This window comes from Amblyomma maculatum, chromosome 2, assembly GCF_055883805.1.
Source record: "Amblyomma maculatum isolate TAMU_Amacu chromosome 2, ASM5588380v1, whole genome shotgun sequence".
Taxonomy (NCBI): domain Eukaryota; kingdom Metazoa; phylum Arthropoda; class Arachnida; order Ixodida; family Ixodidae; genus Amblyomma; species Amblyomma maculatum.
Window position 1 is genome coordinate 174,519,126 of NC_139345.1, and position 23,682 is coordinate 174,542,807.

At 48.9% G+C, this 23,682-nt stretch overlaps 1 long non-coding RNA gene across 2 annotated transcripts; it reads right to left on the reverse strand.

The window, feature by feature from the left end:
* Positions 1-3,651: 3,651 nt before the first annotated feature.
* Positions 3,652-7,560, reverse strand: LOC146200471 (uncharacterized). Of its 2 annotated transcripts, none has more exons than XR_014705247.1 (3): positions 7,381-7,560; positions 7,142-7,302; positions 3,652-5,598 (listed from the first exon to the last, which is right to left on the reverse strand). It is a non-coding gene; the product is annotated as an uncharacterized LOC146200471 (long non-coding RNA). The 2 variants fall into 2 exon arrangements; XR_014705246.1 differs by having other exon boundaries at positions 3,653-5,598; positions 7,385-7,560.
* Between the last annotated feature and the right edge of the window lie 16,122 nt (positions 7,561-23,682).

Genomic DNA, 23,682 nt, shown 5'->3' on the forward strand with positions numbered 1-23,682 from the left:
GTGACGCGCGGTCGGCGGCGGCGGCGGAGCAGGACGGGTGGTAAAGCTCACTTTACGGGTGGTGTCTGCTTCTCGCTGCGCTCTGGAACAGAGCGGGAGGTGACGCTCAAGTTCAGATTTTCGGTAACGACGGCTATACCTCGCTCCGCCGGGTACTCCAAATGACAATGGTTCCAATCTAATTTGTTGTTGTTATTTTCTTTTTCTTTTTTTGTGAACATTCGTGATGGAGCACAACGTCTTGAGCAGTCTCATACCACCGGTACAACTTGGTTGTGCGGCCGCTGCTGTAATTTTTTTTTATTATTATTATTCTTGGCGTCATTAAAGATACGATCTAAATACGGTTCCAGGTCAAAGAAATCGACAAGTGTGTTCAATCCGAGTGGTGGGTGGAGTGTTTCAGGAGCGGGCGCCGCGGCGCGTACTCGTATATTAGTTGCTCGCCTCCGCGCTGCATCACTGAGAATAGCGTGTCGAGCTTCGCTTCCTTTATTTCGGCCGGATGACCTGAACTATGGCACTACACGGAAAGCCGGAAACCGAACAAAAAAAAAAAGGTTGCTACAATGCACTTGGGTGGCCCTTCCACCCTACGCGTTGTCGCAGCTTTGCTCCCCCACCTTCCCGACGCCTCTTTCGTAATCTTTCTAAAAATACGTCTACAGTGCTCAGACTTCGCCTATTTTTCCTGACAACGTTAGGTTCTGGGTTTAGGCGTGTTGTGCGGGTTTGAGTGCTCGCTATGCCAACCGTGTGCGTCGCGAGATTGCAGCACGGCTTCTCCGAGTGGAAGTAACGTTCGCTTTCACAAGTTTTGGCACACCGATTGGGTTCATATGTGTTCGTACTACTTTCTACTGGAAGTCCTAAATGAACCTCGGCGTCATTCGAAGCCTCGGCATGGACCGGAAACGAAGAAAGCTCACCTCAAACGATGCGTCGTACCGGCGCAAAACCGCTGGCCCAGTGCATTGGCAAAAAAAAAGTGTAGGTCGCGTGATAAAGGCAGTAAACGTAGTTGCGATTTGTAGCCTTACAGATATGTTTATTTGAGAACTACTCGACTCGCAGAAGCCACCAGTTCTATTTGATTGTTTCCTGCCAGACTGCCCTCATAGCAGTAATATGCGCATTTTGGATTTTTTTTTTATTTTGAACGATACCGTGAGGCCAGCACAACAGGTGCCCCTACCATATCGTACCACCCAGAACAGGCCCCAATTGGTTCCACTTCGATCACGTTCTTTCCACAGCACTCATCTAGTCCCATAGAACCTGATGAAGACTCCAAAGAGGAGGATCATGTTGAGCAGAGCTCAGAATCCTTCACATCATTTAAAAGACATTTCTAGGGTAAAAATTGTTCACCTCAAAAGCTCATACGCCCCATGTCCTTGCATTACGATGGTGTGATTACCAGATCAACCATCCAGGAGAAATGCATTCACGCAAGTGTTATTGATTGGAAAGGCGGATAGATTGGCTTAAAAGTTTAATATCTGACCTGCTACAGAAAGAGAAGAACAAAGAGGGTCGTGACTTGATTAAAATATATACAGAATCCTTCACATCATTTAAAAGACATTTCTAGGGTAAAAATTGTTCACCTCACAAGCTCATACGCCCCATGTCCTTGCATTACGATGGTGTGATTACCAGATCAACCATCCAGGAGAAATGCATTCACGCAAGTGTTATTGATTGGAAAGGCGGATAGATTGGCTTAAAAGTTTAATATCTGACCTGCTACAGAAAGAGAAAAACAAAGAGGGTCATGACTTGATTAAAATATATACAGGAATAGTAACTTGCACCACAGTCACGAGTCAAGTCCTGTGTCATGCAAGAAGCAGCAGAAAGCCTGCACTGCCTGTAGAGCTTTCCATTTCTGGCCAACCGGCCAATAAGTCCTCTGAGAGAGGCCTGTTGCCAAAACACTTCAAAGAAGTAACTCGAGTTATTGTTTTGCACGCATATACTGGGACACACCACTAGTACACGCTCCAGAGTCTCCGTAATGTCACATGTGGAACATTCTGGGCAGTCCGCCTGTCCAATTAAGTATAAATATTTGTGTGTGAAACCACATTTAGATGCAGTCTATGGAGAAAGCATGCATAATGGCATATAATTAGCAAGTGGGTATGGATCCACTAAAGCACTACCTTGTGGCCTTGAGCACAAGTAGATATAAGGAACTCGGTGATGTGTAGTGCCAAAGGCTGGTAAGGGTGTGGTGTTGAAAACTTCCAAAAATTTGTAATGCAAGCTTTGAAACTGTGAATTCACACCACTTCTAAAGTGGTTTCCCACAGATGTGGAAAGCCTCTTACCAAGGGGCCACAAGCTCAGCAGAGGTTTGTGGAGAATTATGCCCTTAAAAAAAAGATGAGTCATGTTCTGAGCGGCATCACCACAATTGTAGGCGACTGTTGCGGTGATACAGATCTGTGTATACATGGATAGAGTTGTAATATTCTCACCAGATATATGTCAGATTAAGTTGCTTGAATCTACTAATTGATATCTTGGATTTCTCCAGTATCCCGAGAACATGCAAACGCACCAAAGGTTGAGTCATTACACACAGAGGTTGGGTGGGGTGGTATGGGAAGTCGTAGCGTGATAGCATTTGTAATTAATGGCAGCGGAGTGTACGTGAAAAACTGCTGTTCAGCTGCTCATCATCAGTGGGTGGCAATGGTGTTGTGCAAGTAGTCGTAAATACACACAAAGTGGTTCGTGTGACAATTATGTAGATATTGGGCAGGCACGTGACATTCTGAAGTAACAGCACAAAACGTGGATGGGAGCACAAGACGAGAAGACGACACAATGTCTCATCGTCTTCTCGTCTTGTGCTCCCGTCCACATTTTGCGCTATTACCTCAGGATGGAAAACCAACGAGCCCAACCTGCTATTCTGGCTAACATGCCATTGTTTGAGGTGCATTGTGGCAGCCAAGGTTTATCCCAAGCACCTGCACTTCTATGTACATGTTAAAGAGTACTGGGAGTGGTGCTCATATGGGTGTGTACCATTTTCCTGGCTCGGGCAATCAGATTGCAGGCGGGCTAGCACACACAGCCCAAAGCACATGTAGTAGAAGTTTGGACTGTCGAACCGCAAAGTCTTCAGTTCAATTCCTTTCCTTATATTTTTCAATTTGTATGAGTATCATACAGTCTGTGCTTGTATGGTTAAATTGCGAGGGTGTACATATCACCTGCGCTCCTGACCAACCTCACTCTGCATAAGTATTCAGCAAGCAGTTTTCGTTCCATCAAAAGGCTTTCACAATATTCAGCGACACAAGCAGCTACTCAGACAGCATCAGTGTAGCATTCTTGGAGCTTCGCAAATCTGTGGTTACATTGTTTACTAGCAAAACATGCACGGTATGTAGATATGTGTACTAGGACGCATAAGATGCCGTGACAATGTGGACTGCCCTTACGTCTACAGCTGCCCTTTAATCCTGTTACATTCTAGCCTGCAGTGAATTCAGCAGCAAGGTTTCACAATTAAATCATCCCAACTTTATATTTCTAGACTTGACCCCAGCACCGACAAAGTTCATTGTATTACCAGCATTTTGGTGGCATATTCAACCAGCAGGCCAATTAACTCAACGTCATGCAGGTTCTAGTGCAGATGTTTTCATGCAAACTACGGGTATCATCAACGAAGGAGGCTTTACTATACATACCTTTTCAGCACGCTGTTTTACGACTGGTTAAAGTCTGGTACATTTCAAAGTATAAGGCACATATTATTGTATGCATGTCTACAGATTGCAGATTATGCTGGCTTGCTTCTGAATGAGACTGCAAAATGCTGAAAACAGTGGCCACCTTTCAAAGCAGCTTTTGCAGAAAACGGTTTGATTTTTCTATTCCCCATGAGCCACTATTTTTCGAGGTCGTGTAAAGGTGAACGCGGCAACTAGAAAATCTAGGTTTGTCAGTGCCACAAGGACCACCACTTTGTAGTACATTTGGGCATTATATAATGTTACCAAGTGAGTGTTAGAGACATGTTGCTTTCAAAATAATTTATTGGTTGGCCGCAGGTTCATCAATGCATACAAAATTTTTAGGCTAGAAGGAAGTTGACCTAGAGCAAGACATCTTTTATTCACGCTTCTTTGCTGTCTTCCTCTCTCCTAAATATACAAATGTGTATATACAGCTTCACAATCATGATGTGTTGAGGTCAGTGCTAAATAAAAAAAAAATGCATCCGACAAAGGTATAGTTAGAGATTGAGTACACAAAATTCATTCTAAGTGAGCCTATATATGTCTTGTAGATTCCAAGGGAAGGCAAGTATAGCAGGGGGCAGCAGAAACTCAGGCAGGCAGATAAAAAGTTTGCGGGGATCAGATGGATGCAGCTGACAGAGGATCGGGTTATTTGGATAGATATGGGAGAGACATCTATACAAGCAGGTATATACACAACTGCACAATTATGATGCATTTGCAGTCAGTGCTAAAAAAAATTCCACCCGTTAAAGGTATAGGTGGGGAGTGAGCACACAAAATTCATTCTAAGTGAGCCTATATATGTCTTGTAGATTCCAGGGGAAGGCAAGCGTAGCAGGGGGCGGCAGAAATTCGGGCAGACAGATGAGATTAGGAAGTCTGCGGGGATCATATGGATGCAGCTGATGTATCTGCGGTCAGTTCCAAAAGAAGAAAAAATCTACCCGTCAAAGGTAAAGGAAGGGAGTGAGTACACAAAATTCATTCTAAGTGAGCCTATATATGTCTTTTAGATTCCAAGGGAAGGCAAGTTTAGCAGGGGGCGGCAGAAACTCGGGCAAGCAGATGAAATTAGGAAGTTTGCGAGAATCATGCACCTGGCACAGGATCGGGTTATTCGGATGGATATGGGAGAAGCATTTGCCCAGCAGTGGGTGCAGTCAGGCTAGTGATATCAACAAGACTAACAAATGGATGAGTTGGTACTGATTCATCTTAAAACCAGCCAGAAGACGAAACACGTGAGAGGAGCACAAGACAAAGTTTGACTAACAACTGAAATGTTACTGAAGGAAAGAGGCAAAAGAAGATTCGCACAGAAATGCACGTGCACGAAAAACCCCCAAAGCAGTGAAAGCGTGGAAAGCAGAAAGGGTCTAAAAAATCAAAATCTAAAAAAAGCAAATTCCATATGGTCAAGAACCACTCGTTACAAAAGGGAAGCCACAGATCCAAGTCCAAAGGCACACTATACTGCAAAGGCTAAGGACGTATGTGTGGCTAAGAAATCGGTCAACAGTCTTTTGGGGCCTTTTTTACATGTGCATCTCTGTGCAAGTCTTCTTTTGCCTCTATCCTTTAGTAAAATTCCAGTTATTAGTCCAGCTGTCCTGCAATTCTCTCTTCTCATATTTTCCGGCTTGTTTCAGAATGAATAAGGTGATGACTCTACAAACCTTGCACAAACTGGAAACCAGTGTAACTGTCAGATGGAAACCTTTCTCTTATTTGGCTTGCATTACAAATAGGGAGGACTTTACTGTGATGTCTGCCGAGGCATCCCCAAAGCCAGTGCGCAAGCTGGCTGTAGCAGATGTAGTGGTGCCTCCTGTTGACAAGAGAAAAAGCAATATTCACTTTTCAGCATAGCAAAATGAAAATATGATTTAGGTCTTTTACAAATTTGAAAGTTATTCATGCATCTGTACAATTAATTCCCGTCTAACAGAAGCTGTACAGTGTAACTTTCACTATCAATCTATTCTCCCTGGAAGTATGGCAAACTTTGAATTCTGCTGCAGGTGATTGAGAGAGAATGAGACCCACCCAATATTAGAACTCCAGTGCAATCACAATTTGCTACTGCAGCAAAATAATGCCTGAAGGCAATGCAGCTTTTGACTGACAAAACCTGGTAGTCGTCTTACACCCTCTATACTAGTGTTGTGGCCGATGTCAATGTCCACGCTGATATCATCCGCATAGCACGAAGATGTTAAGTATGTGACTTATGCATTAAGCAGCTCTGTGCATGGAGTCATTCTATTCGAAGGAGCCATAAACTACAAGTGCACTTCTGTCAACAGCTCTCAGTTGTTTTCCCACAACACGGCACGTGCCAAACTTTCTGCAAGTGCTGCAAAACTACTCTATAACTTCATTTGCTAACTGTAAAATTTCCAACACTTACTCAAACTGTGGAAGTTTCGGTGTACTGGCCTTTGGGAGAACGTCTTTCTTTTTTTTTTTTTTTTGGTTGTTACATTTCAGCACATGTAAAATGTCAGTGTCAAAGCATTTTGAAGAGGTTTACTGTGTGCAGGTGTTGATGATGGTATCAGTGAAGTCAATTTTTTTAATTATATTTGCACACTATACAACACTCACCTAATGCAAGTGGGTAAAAAAAAAACTAGCAAATAAAACTTTGAGTGCTGGTATGGTGATTGTTCTGGCAGCAAGTGGGGACAGGCTATAACAAGAGTTGTCAGGCTAGTTAGTGATCGTCTGCAGAAGCCAGTCCTGCTCTGTGTGTTTTTCTTTTCTGTGTCGTTTTTTAGTGCATTTTCCCACGGCTTCCGCAGGAGACAGGCTACTTCACTGCATGCAATTTCACTTAGCACAGAGTCCTCCGAAATGAGATTGCTTTTGTACTTATTTACTGCATTTCTTGTGGCATTCCTTATGTATTTATGTTTTGAAGTGCTGCACTTGCTGAAGGTCATACCTGGCTAATAAAACAAGCAAATGTGTCCGGACAGCGTCCCCCCCCCCCCCCCCCCTCGTTACTTCACATCAATGTGCATGCCCTTTCCATTTAGCAAGTTCACACTATCAGATGATGCGTGTTTTCTCATTTACTCGTGCATGGAATTAAGCAAACCAGTAATTTGCATGGTGAAACGTCGTGCTCATGCGCTTCTACGAAAACAAGAAAAATATGAAAACCAGCGATGTGTTCGCGCTAACGTGGCGCAATATCAACACTGTAGACAGTGTAGATGATCGCAGGTAAGTAACGTTAAAGGGGAAGCTTTATTTTATTAACACTGCCTTCCGCAATAGATTTCATTACAGCATTTCTTGCTCGAGAAAATGAAAAACAGGTGCCGCTTGTTCAAGTTATGTCGCCTTTCGCTCAAGGTTCTTACCTTGTGTTCTCGACTAGCAGTCCATGATCAAGAAGCATTTGGAGTAAATGCGGATGATCTGTAACACCCAGACGGCTGCTTCAACTACGTAGTCGCCGCCGGGATCTCGCCAGATGCTCTCAAGAGCAGTCGGCATCGGCACGCACCGCCCGCAGCTGCACCTGTTCGAAAGCTTCGGTTAGCGATTGCGCACTCTCGCAACGGTCAAACGTAGGCTAGGCTGCAAGACTCGGACATACATACCAATGCGTAGTTCCGAAACGGCTGGGATCGGGAGGCTGATGGTCGGGGCTTCTGCAAGCCGGAGTTGTGCCGCGGTTACCGCGGCCTCTCGACACAAGTGTTACTGTACCGGTCGCTCGCAGGATCCATCTTCGCCGACCTGGCACCCGAAAAGTTGCGTCGGCGTAAGGCTCAAAGCCCACTATGTAACCATGTTTTAACAGTAGCGACTATATTCTAGTTCACTATAGCAGCACAGCGACGCTGGAACCCACGGAGGAACCTAGGCGTCGGCCATATTAAAAAACCCTGTGCGAACGTAGAGTAGGGCACAATTAGAACCTCTAAAATACACCGAGCTTGGTCAACTTTGGCTCAGTAGGCTCCGGCAACGGGAGCTTCTCATTGGCTTAGCGCTATGACGTACCTGTTGAGTTGAGGAGGACGCGCGCTAGGAAACCGAAATTCTGTTTTTGTCGCTATTAAATCAACGCGGGCGAAGAAACGAATCGAGGTATATTATATGATGCAGGACAAGGATTCCATTTAACTAAGCCGTGCAAAATTTCCGGAAAACGTTTCACGACCCCTTTAAGGCCCGAAAAGATGGTGGGCTCCCTGAAGGAATGGGTGACGCAGGGGCAGGAACAACTCCCCGATCTTTTCTATGCCATCTGTGCGCTTCCAGAGGGCGGGGAAATGGAAGCACAGGTCCGAGAGAAATGAAGGACGGCGAATGGACTGATTGAGGGTGTATGCCAGGAACTGGGACCACGAGTAGAGTTCATTCGTCACAGGAGAGAGGTGACACAGACAGGAGCCGGCAGACGGCTGTATGCGAGATAGCCTGCAGGGCAGTTAGGAAGAAAGCTGGGCAGACGAGCGTGCGCTTTTTAGGGCGTCCGTCGGGGACTGGAAACCAGCGAGAAGCCCGTTCCCAGCAAGGTTCAGGGGCAGCGAAACCGAAAGGCAGCCCCGGGGGGGCCCACCACGAGAGGGTGGGGCGACCGGACGATTAGCGCACTAATAAAATGGTGAGGGCGCTGGCGAAACTGCTGCTTCAGGCGGGGGTGGGTTACTGACTCACTACCGGAGGCGCGGGGACTCAGATGGGCTGGAAGATAATAACTCCCCAAAACCAGGCGTGGGTAAGCGTCAACCCCAGGGACAGCGTAGTTCAAGAGTGGGAACCCGCACACAAAGAGGTCAATACCGCAAACAGCGAAGGCCAACGTATATATCTATCGCCATCCTGAATATGCAAGGAGGTCGGAGGGCGGAAAAATGGGCAGAGCTGAGCACGGAACTTGCAAAACACCAGATTGACGTTTTCGCAGTGGCAGAAACGCATCTGCGGGAAGTAGAGACTCCCCCTCAAGTTGATGGATACGGGTGGGAGGGCTGTAACCGCCAAGGGTCGGAACGCCAAGGGGGAGGAGTAGGGTGTTTACGTGCGGAGCCTGGCAGGTGGAGTCGCACCAGGCAGTCGTGCCAGGAGCACATGTGGCTAGCTGGAGCGATAGGAGGTAAACCAGTGGCGTTGGCAGTGGTATACATGCGCTCGGGCGGGGCTATAGAGTACAACGAGGGTCTGTACGAGTGTCTAACGCAGGACATACGAGCGCTTCGAGCTCAGTCGGAAGTCATGATAGTCGGGGACTTTAATGCTCACATCGAGGACCTCGACGGGCACACAGACGCAAACGGCAGGCAGATGTTAAAGTTGGTGGAAGGGGAGCGGTGTTGTGCCGGTGGGGTTATCACACAGTAGCCCACCGTCAACAGGGTTGTGCCAAGGAGTTGGTAACGCAGCGCTCGTCACCCGTTTCGTGAACGAGGGCTGTCAGCTCCCTGGGCGGTAGCGATGAATCCGAGTCGGCGTTGGTGAGATGAAGAAAAGGCTTTATACACTATTTACAGGTATTTACACAACAAGATCGGCTCTGGGGCCGAAAGCTAACATAGCCATGTGCGACTGTTCTCGCGCAGCGACGGCCGGGGAGATTCCGCCGCGTCCGCACTGTCAGGGGGCGAACTGCTCCCGATGGACGCTCGTGACGAACTCACACTCGGAGTCTCGAACGGAAGCACTTGAGACTCCGTCGCCGAGAACCGTTGACGCTCAAAATGGTCCAATCCGACGGCAGCACTTTCGCAGGGCCAATGGGAGAGTTCGCTGCGCTCTCGCTTCAAATATGCCGCGGGGCGAGAAGGGGTTCACCGTCAGGGCCACGGCGCGCCGTGCTGTCTGGACGTTCAGCTCATGTTGAAACACGTCGCTTCTCTCCCTTTGGTACGGCTCGCCTCCAGTGCACTGGTGCTTTGCAGAGAAGTATCCAGAGTTCGTGAAGGAGGCGTTAGCCGAAGAATTCTGTCGTCCGGCTGAATTTCTGGGCGGCTTTGGCCAGGCACAACAGCACACCCGCCATCAGACAATGCGCCGGGAAGACGAGCTGCTCGCATGTGGCTCGGATGCCGGGCGCGCTCGTTCGCCAGGTTCCTCCAAGCTCACGTCCAGTGTCCGGGCGCATGGTAGCCTCACGTGCATCGGGTTCCACTCGCCAGGTCAAAATCTCTGCCGACAGCCTTGTTGCCGGGGCACGCCGATCAACTTCGCTCGGGTCGCTCCGATGCCCTTGCCACTCGCCACTGGTAACGGTAGACTGTTCTGCGGCTTGCGAAACCGACCGACAACAGGCAACACCCAACACAAGCAAGTACCCTCGGTCACCCATCAAACACCAGACAGAGGCAAGATTTCAAATTGAATTAGCTAAATTGTTGTCCCCTTTTTGCTCCCACTACAACAAGAGACAAGTGTATAGGATGCAGTACACAAGGTTCAAACAACAATTTTGCGCATTAAGGATACATTAAATAGCAAAGAAGATTAATAATCAGTAATAGAAAAGAGTCTCCTTGAAATCACTTGGGCCGTAAACAACAACTGAGGAAGCAAGGAGGTCATTTAATTTTGCCCCGATCTGCCTACAGCATTACCGTTAGCGACGAAATGCTCGTCGAAGGTAGCTATGTTTTGAATGGATGACTCTTATGGCGATTTCCACTGGTCGATCGGAGCAGGGCGCCCGAGCCGACCTAGAGCGCTACAGAGCGAATCAGCCTTGGTCGACCAGCGGAACGTGTAGAGCGCGCGGCGGAAGTAAAGCTGAGCCGGTTTCGAAAGTTGTAGCCGCATCCCAGCGCCAAAATGTTTGCGGTAGATAAATAGGCAGGAGTGCGGCCCTCAACAACTTGCTTTCTCATTTTTTTAACGCTGCAGACGTTTTTCGATAGACGCACTTCGACATATTCGCGCAAAAAACGGTGACATCCAGCGTCCACTGCCGATGTCGCTGAAACGGTCAAAAACAGCCAAAAGAATCCAGCAGCATCCGGAAGTGACCGCGTCAGCGACTAGGACTTCCGGCGAGATCCGACTTCGGTCGGCGGATCGAGCTGGAGCGTCCCGAGCTGCCCCAAACGACCAGCGGAATACGCGCAACCTATCTTGATCGACCAGTGGAAATCGAAATCGTCGTCCCGGAGCAAGAAAACGTGCTCCGTAGCGACCAGTGGAAATCGCCATTAAGCATCTGAGTTCGCATTGTGCTGCTCTCTTCCGCAAGCGGCAGAATGCGTAGCAGTATTCGGGCGGTTTGTCTCTCCTCCCTCCGCTACAGCCTCGGCTGTCCATTTCTCTACGAGACCTTTCTTTCCACTTTATGCGTGAAAGAACAGACGTGCACAAGTTGCTCGCTTTGCTGAACGGTCTGTCTCGTTCCTTACGCTTGGTGCACCAATCGTACATTTTCTCAGCACGGGTGCATTTGTGCCGCTGAGATCGCCGCTTCTTTTCCTCTCGCGATCGTTTGCGTTTTCTCACCTTTCGGTGACAGCATTCTTTCATGCGCCTGCCTTTCCGCTCGTTTCGGCGGCTGCACTTGAACGTTTGCTTTCTTTCTTTTGGTGCCAGCTCTTTCAAGCTGCCGGTAACCGGAGCTAGTATGGCGCCGACATCGTCGGAGGGCGGCGCCGCGCCTGCTTCGCGGCCAGCAGCGTATGACTCACTGCCAGTCGCGTCCGAACAAGGACAAGGCTCTCTCACGCCAGCCCCCAAGCTAGGCATATCCTCTGCAGGCTCGCCACTCAAGTTACTCTGATCCGCCGGTGTGCCGCATCGCTCAGGTGGATTCACACGACGGACCGAATAGCGAAGCGATCGGTCACGTGACATCTGATCCGAGGTCCGTCCGTCCGCGGCGAGCATTCACACGGTGGGAGAGAATAGCAGACGACAGAGCGGACTTACTCTTTCTCCCAGGCACTGCGCGAGAGGAGAGCCTTGTTCTGGCGCGCTGTTATCGAGGGTAGCCTAGGCTATGCATGGACGGTGGGTGAATGCGCGGGTTGCGGCGGCCTACAGCTACTGCTGCTGCGCCGTTTTGCCAAAGTATTGTGGTGACTGTTTCGCTCGATGTGGTATACTACGCAGGCAGTTCTCTGCAGTGCAAACGATCGCGCTTACTCTATGAGAGCTGCATGAAAATACTGCTTTCAACCCTTGGAAGACGACCATTCGGACTGCTGCCCCTATGCTCCCGGTACGTGCCAAATGCCAAAACTGATGCGCGCCAAAACGCTTGAGGAAAGCGATGAATACATTCAAGCGACTGCTCTGTGCAGTCACAAAACTTACGCATTCGGTATCGCGCAGTGCAAGAGCCTGTCACTGTAAATTCTGTGAAAACCATGTACTGCGAATGAAGGCAAAAACAGGCTAGTTCGACTCCAAAATAGAAACGACTGCCGTCAGTCGTCAGAAGCCGCTTCTCGCTTTCCTCCAGCGTTTTAGTGCAATGTATGTTACGTTGTCTATGCTTGGGCACCGGGAGCATAGCTGGAAAGCGTTCCGCGAGAGAAATAAATAAATAAAAAAATGTCTTGTCCGTGAAGGATCCGAATTGTGAAAAGGACTCTCGACCTTGTCGCGAATTGCTGCTCGCGGACTGAAGCGAAGCAGCGGAAATCACTGACGTAGGGCCACGTCACAGCGAATCGTGAGAGCGATTCGCTATTCGGTCCGTCGTGTGATCACGTTCGTCCGACAGCTGCGGCGCTTCGGATCGCGTGAGGTCCATGTTCGCAGCAAGGTTGTTTTCGCCACTACAATTGAGCGCGTCAGGACAGGAAGATTCATGGTTCCTATCTAGTCGCTCGCTGTCGACTTCACAGGTGTGGTTCTCGACAGCGTCTGCGTCATGGGCCTGCCTTAGCTGTTCAACACTTGTGAGCTGCGCAATTTCCATGAGCGCAACTTCGTTTTTCTGTGTGTCATGATCTACGTCGACTCTGACTTCGGAAATTGCCAATTTGTCGTCTCCTAGCCTGACTACATCTCCGCCACGCTTTACAACTTCTGCTTCTGAGTTGTCAGGTGGTTCATTTGCTGCCAATTCCCCACTCTCGATTGGTGGAATCGGATTGCTTACAGCTATGTGAGGCGGCGTGCAGGAAGGTGTCACTGCGGATTTCTCGCCGATGAAGTCGGCTCCAACCGTCTCAGCTGCCAGTGGCTCGACCAAGGTAACCATAGACACTTCTGTTCGAGACTCGATCAGCTCGCTGCTTCTATCGCGTTGCTCGACCGCCTCCCCAAGCTGTGTCTCATTCTCCGGTGCAAGTACAATTTGCTCCGAGACTTCCTGACTGTCTAGCCATTCGGTTATATCGTCTTTCAACTGATACGCCAATTTGAAGTACGTTTTGGTACAGTTTTTCTCACGCTGATACCTGTCCCCAAGCTCCATTGGTGACAGCCGATGTCTTTTCAGTAAAGACTCTTTCAGGTAATCGTAGTTTTTCAAGTCACCGTTTAACACGCGCTTGATTTCTTCCGGCGCTTCAGCGGAGAGAAGAGCTACCAACTTCTGCGCCCAACTATCTCGCTCGAAACGTTTACTTCTGCAGACATTCTCGAAGTCTGCCAAATACACTGCCATATCCTCGGCGATGAGGAACGGTGGTGGACAGTCTCGCGGTATTGAACCGTTACAATGAATGACATTAAAAGCTTTAATCTTTTCTACGCTCATTCTAAGCGCTGAAATCTCGAGCTGCATCAGTTGCCTTACGCGGGCGTCCTCTTTCTCGTGACGTTCACGATCCTCTTTCTCGTGATGTTCACGTTCCTCTTTCTCGTTTCTCTCTTGAATATCATCCCAGGCCTCTGCGGCTTCCTCAACCGTCACGTCCTCTGCCTGCATGATCTCAAGGATTTCCTTTTTTGTTTTTGTTGAGCCCAAATCGATGCCCAACTCATCACAAATTTGGAGAAGTTCTCTGAACTTGTAACTCTCCATCTTTACACCGGCCTCTTGTTGATTGCCTTTTTAGAATAGTGTACTATACGTTCGCTATCTCGCTCCTAGCAAGAGATGTGCAAGCCTTTCTCACACTGATTCCCCTCTCAGCATCCCTTGGTTTTCAAAACGCTTCCTGTAGGCTTGAAACACGCAAGGTTAACACAATGCTACGCTCAGCCTTTCTCTAAGCTACCCTGTGTGTTAGAGTGGCGTTTGAGGGAAACTTCAGGTACTCACCGCGCCGAGGTGCCTGACGCCGGTCGATCCCACCGCTGCCACCAATGTTGTGCCGGTGGGGTTATCACACAGTAGCCCACCGTCAACAGGGTTGTGCCAAGGAGTTGATAACGCAGCGCTCGTCACCCGTTTCGTGAACGAGGGCTGTCAGCTCCCTGCGCGGTAGCGATGAATCCGAGTCGGCGTTGGTGAGATGAAGAAAAGGCTTTATACACTATTTACAGGTATTTACACAACAAGATCGGCTCTGGGGCCGAAAGCTAACATAGCCATGTGCGACTGTTCTCGCGCAGCGACGGCCGGGGAGATTCCGCCGCGTCCGCACTGTCAGGGGGCGAACTGCTCCCGATGGACGCTCGTGACGAACTCACACTCGGAGTCTCGAACGGAAGCACTTGAGACTCCGTCGCCGAGAACCGTTGACGCTCAAAATGGTCCAATCCGACGGCAGCACTTTCGCAGGGCCAATGGGAGAGTTCGCTGCGCTCTCGCTTCAAATATGCCGCGGGGCGAGAAGGGGTTCACCGTCAGGGCCACGGCGCGCCGTGCTGTCTGGACGTTCAGCTCATGTTGAAACACGTCGCTTCTCTCCCTTTGGTACGGCTCGCCTCCAGTGCACTGGTGCTTTGCAGAGAAGTATCCAGAGTTTGTGAAGGAGGCGTTAACCGAAGAATGCTGTCGTCCGGCTGAATTTCTGGGCGGCTTTGGCCAGGCACAACAGCACCCCCGCCATCAGACAATGCGCCGGGAAGACGAGCTGCTCGCATGTGGCTCGGATGCCGGGCGCGCTCGTTCGCCAGGTTCCTCCAAGCTCACGTCCAGTGTCCGGGCGCACCCAAGCAACCACCGACATCCATCGGACGGCCAGTGGCCATCCGTTTCGGATGTTCCGGATAGCCGATGGACGTCCGCGAACAGCCAGTGGACGTCCGTCGGCCGTCCGATGGGCGTCCAAATGGACATGTTTGTCTGGCCAATGGACGTCCATTTCGGACGTCCGTTCCCGGATCTTTCTCGCATATATGCTGCATGCATGCTTTTTTCGTTCCCACGAGGCAATAAAATAGAAAAGCAGCTTAAAGTACAACAGGCATATTTTATTGTAAAATGTCTAATTCATCAATATGACGTAAAACTTGAAGTGTACATCTTCCGTGATGAAGTGGAAGCAACCAGCTTTCTGCAAAAAGAAAAAAGAAAACAGGTTAGTAAATAGCCTGTAGCTCATGCACAGCATAATTCTTGACTCTAGGTTTTCTGGAGGCCAATAACAAGAAAATTGAGTATTTCTCATATTGTACCTGCCCTACAACACTTGTTACAAGCAGTCTCAAATATCAGCGAGGTTCTGCCCTCCTTTCCCTTAGTTCACGCCAGTTATATCGCACCCGCTATCTTTCGAATATCACATAGATTCATCTGCAATGCTTCAAGGATAAAGCTAAATAAGCTAAACAGTTCAGAAGGCAGTATCATACAGGCCATACCTAAATTAAAATAAGCTGATAACGCGCTTCAATAATTTCGAGCACAGAAAAGGCCACTCGCTATCTGAAATGCTTTTTTTTTTGTAGTGGTGCACAACTTTCAAGCTCGCGAGCTTGAGCAATTATCGCTTATCGCATTGTACAGGAGCAGTTATGCATTTTATCACTATAATGCACTGCAGCGCAGACTGTGCCCTCGCAACCTGCAACTTGCATTGAAAAATGCAGAGCATGCCACTTGCGAAGGCAAGCATATTAAAAAAAAAAATCTTTGACGACTGTTTACCCAGCGCCTTGGTTGACGAAAACAAGGAGGTTGGTTATAAGCTTCGCAAGATTGCAAGAGTGGAACGCGATAGCACCTGCAGCAATTTCCTAGTTTGCGTAGAGGAGAGGGAGAGCCAACTCACTCGACATACATGGACGTTCGGTGTAACTAGCTCCTTAATGCTCTCGCGTTGAAATGTGTCAGTGGGTTCACTGCGCTGTTACATATCCATACAATTTTCGCTACGCAGATTTTCACGAAGCTCGATCGCAGTACTCACTTTCAAACGCGGTCGCTTTCGCCGGAGTCGTCCGTCCTGATGAGTTATCGTCGTGAACCACTGTTGCTCCAAGGGGGTAATCCTATCACACTAGTAACTGGCACAACTGCGCAATCATTGTCCTTGCAGCGCACACAGATGGGTGAAGGCATTAGAGCATAGTTGCGTGCACCCGCACAGAAGAAAAAAAAAATGCCGCCGCGACGACAGCCGGCAATGGCGGCACAGAAACACGTGGTGCGAAACTACGGCAGAAACATGCATTCGCAGAAATGAATTGGCCGTAATAAGTTAACACTATATTTTTACTGAATATTGTTAGTTTCTTTAAACAGGTACCCTTTCTTGTGAGGATATTCAAGCGAAACCTACCACCCCCCCCTCCCACACACACACACACACTGCGATGGAATACGCAACTTTCAACCAAACAGTACGGCCACCGGGGACTAGCGGGGATTTCAAACAGCAAAAAAACAGGGGGCGTACCAGAGGCCATCATAGGGCGAAAGCTTGGTGGAGCCCAGAGGTTGCGGCGGCCATACTCCGGCGTCGAGCGGCGAGTAGAATACACCGCCAAGCTGTCAATGGGCAGGACAAGGAGGTCATTGCCAATGCGTGGGACATATATAGGACCCGGAAACAGGAGGCAGCGGCTTGGCATTAGAGCATAGTTGCGTGCACCCGCACAGAAGAAAAAAAAAATGCCGCCGCGACGACAGCCGGCAATGGCGACACAGAAACACGTGGTGCGAAACTACGGCAGAAACATGCATTCGCAGAAATGAATTGGCCGTAATAAGTTAACACTATATTTTTACTGAATATTGTTAGTTTCTTTAAACAGGTACCCTTTCTTGTGAGGATATTCAAGCGAAACCTACCACCCCCCCTCCCACACACACACACACTGCGATGGAATACGCAACTTTCAACCAAACAGTACGGCCACCGGCCGGCGGGGACTAGCGGGGATTTCAAACAGCAAAAAAACAGGGGGCGTACCAGAGGCCATCATAGGGCGAAAGCTTGGTGGAGCCCAGAGGTTGCGGCGGCCATACTCCGGCGTCGAGCGGCGAGTAGAATACACCGCCAAGCTGTCAATGGGCAGGACAAGGAGGTCATTGCCAATGCGTGGGACATATATAGGACCCGGAAACAGGAGGCAGCGGCTTTGACCCGGTCGAGGCTCCACATCTTTAACCGCAAGATGATGGATGAGCTGAGAACAGCGGGCCGGCAGCGCCTCAGCGTTTTTGGCGCTGGGTTAAGGAGACAAAGCAGACCCAGAGCCCAGCAGCATTGAAAGCGGCCCCAGGGGGCGAGGCGGTTACAGGGCCGGCCTGTGTCCCAATCTTGGAGAAGTGGTGGTGCATGATGAAGGGGTCGCCGGTGGACACGGAGCTCGAAGGAAGAGAGATGAGCGAGCCCCTAAAACAGTTAGCAGAAGACCTTGCGGCAGACCTTCGTGCAGCACCTACGGATCGGGAGTGGGAACGGGCAGTGAAGAGGGTGGAGGCCAAGACAGCAATGGGGTGTGATAGCATTCCCATGAGCCTGATCAAGGCACTGGGGCCTAAGGCACAGTCAAAGTTGAAAGACTCCGTCGCACAGGTGCTGGAGGATGCAAAGATCCCGGAGGACTGGAGACAGACAAGAATAAAGCCTCTGTATAAGGGGACCGGGGACAAAGTGTGCCTGGAAAACTACAGGGCAATAGCAGTGACCCCGGTATTGTACAGAGTAGCCGCACAGGTGGCAAAGGCCCGATTGCAAGCGTGGGCAGAGAGAAATGGGGCTCTTGGGGAGCTCCAAAATGGTTTCCGGGCGGGACGGCGCATTGAGGACAATTTATTTGTCCTCACACAGTGCATAGAAATAGCACAGCAGACGGGAAACCCACTCTTCGTGGCGTACCTGGACATCGCTAAGGCTTATGATAATGTGGACAGAGCCATATTGTGGAGCATCCTGCGGGGTTTTGGCCTTGAGGAGTCCAGCATCGAGCTACTGCAAGAGCTGTACGCCGATGTCAGAGCTTGCGTGGAGTGGGCGGGTCAGAGGACTAGCCCCTTGGAGAGCCCGAAGGGGCTACGACTGTGGTGTCCACTGTCACCACTGCTGTTCATGTTGTACGTCGCAGGGGTCACGGAGCAGCTGGATGTGTCTGGGCACGCATGTCGTTTTAAGCATCTAGAGGCCGGGTTGAAGGTCGAGCGACGTATACCAGCGCTGGTGTATGCCGATGATTTTGCGGTCATCGCAGGGACACCAGAAGAGCTACAGAGACTACTGGACATTTGTGCTACGGGAATGAGCGAGCGTCGACTGAAGTTCAGCCCAGCAAAGTGTGTAGTGATGGCATGGGGCGAAAGGGACAAGCTGAGCGGGCACAGGTGGGAACTTCAGGGAAATCAGATAGAGAGGGTGGATTCCGCCAAATACCTCGGCGTCCGGTTGTCGGCAGGGGCAAACTACCTCGGGCAACACGAGAGGGAAATGCGGGGGAAAACGGCTCGCTGTAAGGGTATGTTGGGTCGTCGGTCGCTCTGGGCGTTTAACCGCTACGAGGTGACGAGAGCCCTATGGAAAATGGTGGCGGTGCCAGCGCTGACACATGCAAATGCAGTTCTGTGCATCTCCGCCGGCACCCGGGAGTTTCTTGAGCGACAGCAGAGGGCAGTCTGCCGGGTAGCTTTAGGGGTGCCCAAACACATAGCGGTGGAGGGAGACCAAAGCGAGGTCGGATGGTCCTCTTTCTCAGCGAGAGAGGCGGCGGCCAAAGCAAAATATGAGGACCGACTGATGCGCCTCCCGGCAAGTAACCTGGCACATCAGACGCTAATCAATCCACCTGGTGTATGCTGGAATAGCAACGAAGTGGACAAGGCGGATAGCGAGGCTGCAGAGACGGTACCATCTGCCAACAGTATGCCTCTCGGATGTACCGGCGGTGAGCCAGGGGAAGAAGCTCAAGCTGAAGGCGAAGGAAGCTGAGACAGCTGAGTGGATGCGCAGGGCAAAGAAGAAGTCATCCCTGGCATTGTACAGCGCGCAGAAGACATGGATTAGCCCAGAACCATTTTATGACAACTCCGTGGGGAGCGGGCTACTGGCTGAAGCCAGGTGTGGAGCCTTGAGGACGCGGCAGTGGCGATCTAGGTTCACTAGCAAGTGCGCATCCGACTGCGCCCTCTGCGGAGTGGAGGAGGAAACTTTGGAGCACATGATACTTGGATGTGTTGCGATTTCTCCCGCCCCTTGCACGGCGTCGCTGCCGGTCGCCCTTGGCTAAAATCCCTTGATAACTTGAAAGTAGCGACACTCCTCCGCGCCGCGCTTTCCTCCTCGATTCTCCTCGCGCGGCGGCGGCGAGCGCTGCGCACGACACGCTTTTTCTCCTTGGCGCCCGCCGGCCGGCCGCAGTAGTGAGTGAAGCGCGAGCTTTTGGGCCAGGTCTGCGCTCCAGGAGTGCACCAAATATTTGAAAAATTGCGAGAAAAGCATTGAGAATGCCGAAAGTAAGGTTCATGAATTGATCCGTTTCTTCTGAGAACTGTTTGAATGGGGAATACTGATAAACAAAGCTTTCAGGCGAGTTATGTGCTGCAGAGCCTCTGTACTGCAAACACTTTTTAAGTCACATGATAAGATTTTACTTTGTGCACCTAATCTAGTACTGCCTCTGACTGTATTTTTTTTAGAGCGTGAATTCTGTCACCGCGGTAAAACTTCGGAAAACGATCCAGGCTGGTGCTTTGAACTTCAATATCAGAGAAGGTCAAAACAGGACTTAGTCTATTTCGCTACTGTCAAGCTATCTCTCTAAGCATAGTATATGTCATGTGATCAACCATGATATTGGAGTATTGGTTAATTGTACATGTATTTGATCAATTACTGGGCCAAATTAATTGATATTTAGTAGATTTCAATTAAAATCTAAATTTTAGCTGCAACATCGAACCGTATACTGTTGGAAAGCTTAGGCCAAGTGTAATGGCACTGTGCTAATTAGCGATCCGCGATAATCTGCGTTAATTATGTATAAAACCAACTTTTGAGCTGTTCCTTGCCGCTTCGAGGCAAGGAACAGGTTTGCCACGGCCCTCTTGATATGATACTGATGGAGGAATTAAATAATTTTATGAGTACGCGGCCACTCACTGACTTCGCGTGTGGTTAAAAGACAGCAGGGTACACTGGGAGAAGTGGTGGGCCCTATTGCCGACACACTGATGTTCTGGAGCAAGCATGCTGTGGCCTCATGCGCTATGTAAAAGAGCGTGATTTCATTGAACGCAACAATCAAATAAAAAATTACAGGGTGCACATAGGTCTTCAACGTGCGGAAATGAGAAAGCATATAACTGCCAATTCTAACTATCACTATCCTATCTATCACTATATCTACTAATGCCAGTGACCTATTGTAACTGTCCCTATCCGCAACGAACACTATCACCTCACTATCCGGGCCTATTACTATCATTTACTGTTATTATCCATAACAGTCACCATCATTACCTATCATTATTCATAACCATCACTATTTAATCTGATGCCGTCCCATGACCCATTGATATACTTCAATTTTCATTGACTTACGTTGTCAGTCATATCTTTATTATCTCACAATATCGAACGAGACAACGATACATTGACTTTTAATTCTTATACTTTATTGTTTTCTCATAAATGGAACTGGGAAAAGGCCACAGAAATAACTGAATACTATCAGCGCGAGGTTCATGTCTCTGTCGAGGAGGCTTCCTTTACTTCAGGACAGGTCGGTGAGAGAATATTGATGGAACTTCGTTGGGCCTGTTTTGATTTTTAAAGTTCGTGTAATATTGGCGGCTCAAACGTCTTCAGTGAAATGTAGCTAGAACATAGAACGATGAGTTAATCACTCAGGCTAGGTGAAAAAGAATCTTCTTGCATACAATTGAAATGAGTAATATGTTACAGTGCTAAGAATTGTTGCTCGCAAAATGTTCCCCTATTTTTACATCATAACTATAATCATTATAGATTGTTTAAGTTTGGTAAATACAGAAAGTTGATGCAATGATTCCGGCTGATTTGACATCGATGAGGAACTTTTCTCGCAGTAAATGAATACGCGGAATCGTGGTTTTAGAGCTCCAGCTTTCAAAGCGATGGTAACCTGCCAACGCCTAGTAGTCATGGTCAAAGTGAAGCGTGTGTGATCATGTGAACACCTCCTGCACATTGGCCGTATCCCTGATATAACGAATGCATACTTTTTAACCCACGCGTGCGTCAAAGCATGGCAAGACACATTCAAGAATTGAAAAAAAAAATGCCGTACGACCTAACTAGTGCAGATTACCGCAATACCTCGGGTTTACTTGCCAAAGAGTTTTTCAGGGCCAGCATTCATTGCTCCCGAGTAACCGACGCACACTACAAGTACAAGCTGGAAAGGCTAGCTCCTCTACAAGCCCGAATTTTGATTTTTAGTGAAGGAGGCAAGGGATCCTAGCATAATAGCGACAAATGCAATCGAGAGACTGTAATTTTCCAGTTATCTCTGACAGCAAAAAGCCCTATTTCTGACTGTACAGAAGTCGAAGCGTGTTAAATGATGGAGCCTTGGAGCCTCGCAGAATATTCAGCATGCTGCAGAGGGCTACCTCATATTTATACAATGAACATGTTGCCACCGCAAAAATATTGAGGAGCAAGCCGGAATAAAAAACGCAGCGTCAGGTGACGCGTTATTACGGGGAGTGAGAAAGGCACCTTACGTCGCAAACAACTCTGTTCTTTCTATGAATAAACTTCTTGCGACTAGTCTTGTGAATCCATTGACTCGTGCGCAAGCCGTCACGCTTTCACTTGAGATATCATGAATACCGCATAACCATCTTCAGGCCATTTGCTGCAGTTCTACGCGCAACAGCACGGCATAGAGCTTGCACACTGCAATAAAAGCACAGCGCGCAATATTCGCTCGCCGAGACTAGGAGACAAATGGCGCGAAGGAAAAAGAAAACACAAGGAAAACGCCGGACGCGCGTCGGTTTCCAAGGGCAACGGCAGGGAGACCAATCGTCGCTCAGGAAATCGGGCGGAGAGCCGGAGCCGGCCTTCAGCAAAGGGGTGCGCAAGGGGCGAGGAGGTAGCGCGGCGGCGGCAAAGTTCAGTCGTTGGCGTAACTTTCAAAGTATCAAGGAAGCACCGACGGGGCTGCGGCGTCACCCGAAGAGGGGAGCGGAGTAGAATTGGTAGAATCCCTTGGTGCAGTCGTGTAATGTACGAAGAGACGGCTGGAGTTCTGGTGGGCACGAGGAGCAGTGCGGCCGGAGCGGCGCAAAGACGTGGAGTGAACTAACATGTATACTCACCTTTTTTCTTTTCTTTCCTTTCTTTTTTCTTTTTTTTTTTTTCTGGTCAGATCCCACTGGGTGATCGCCCGTTCAAAAGGGTACGACCATATCGCCATCGCCATCGCCATATGTAGGTTAGAGAGGCAATTAGCAAACTAAAATATGATCAGAGACTAACCGAAATGGAGGAATCAAGGTGGGCACGAAAAATGTACAAGCACCTCTTCATGAAAAGCCTGAATACGAAATGGACTAACAGAACCCGAAAGCTCAGATTTAAGTACCTAGAGTTTGGAGATACACCGCAGCAAAACAGCAGCATTGAAAAGCAGGTAAAGGAGGCAGAAAGGAAAATGTGGGAGGAAAGAATGCAAGGAAAATCAGCATTGGGTATGTATAGAACTCGAAAACAGGATATAAAGAAAGAAAGTTTATTCGACAACTCACGAGGGAGCTCATTGCTGTTTGAGGCTAGGACAGGGGCCCTCAGAACAAGAACGTACAGGAAAAAATTTCAGGAAGTAGATATATTATGCGCGGCGTGCGGAACTGAGGAAACAACGGAACACGTTGTTCTAAGGTGCCAAAAACTTCGTCCTGCCCTTCCCGCGGAAAAAGCGGCAGATCTGGAGAGAGCGCTGGGATTTACTGGGGAAGATGGACGAATGGATGAGGAACGCGTTCTGATAACAAAAGAGAGGTTAGAGGATTGGTGGAAAAAGTCAAGAGAATAAAGAGAGGAAAAAAAGGGAGGGGGGCAGATACGGGCGAATTAGAAGCTAAAAATGGGGAAGAGATAAATATATTTATTTTAATTTTTTTGGCTAGGCGGCGCAAGCTGCCGTCCGATACAAAGGGCAGAGCCACTATCATCCATCATCCATCCGTAGAACTTGACAATGTATTGCTGTTCCTTGTTAGTGACGAAATTTGTAGTGTTTTGTGAAAAGTGGTCGCGTTTGTCACGGTTCACGCTTCGTTCTGACATGATCCAAGTGTACCAGAGACTATCAGACCAAAGTTCAGGCGCCGGCGTCGCTGAAGATCCTCAAAGAATCGTGATCAGCTGACGAACATGTTTACGCAATCTACCGTGGAGAAAAGCGACGTTTGTCGCCGATGCTTCTGAGAGACGGAAGCACGTTGGCACTGCAGTGTGTCTACATATTGCTACAGGTAAGGACTTCAACGATTTCGCCATTATTCAGCGTGAATGGAAAGGCGCCACGCTCATCGTGCGAGCCTCCGGTCGTCGCGCTTGTTGCCGCTGTTTGATAGCGCTCAGATGTAAAACCTTTTTTTTTTCTGTTTTTTTTTTTATTATAT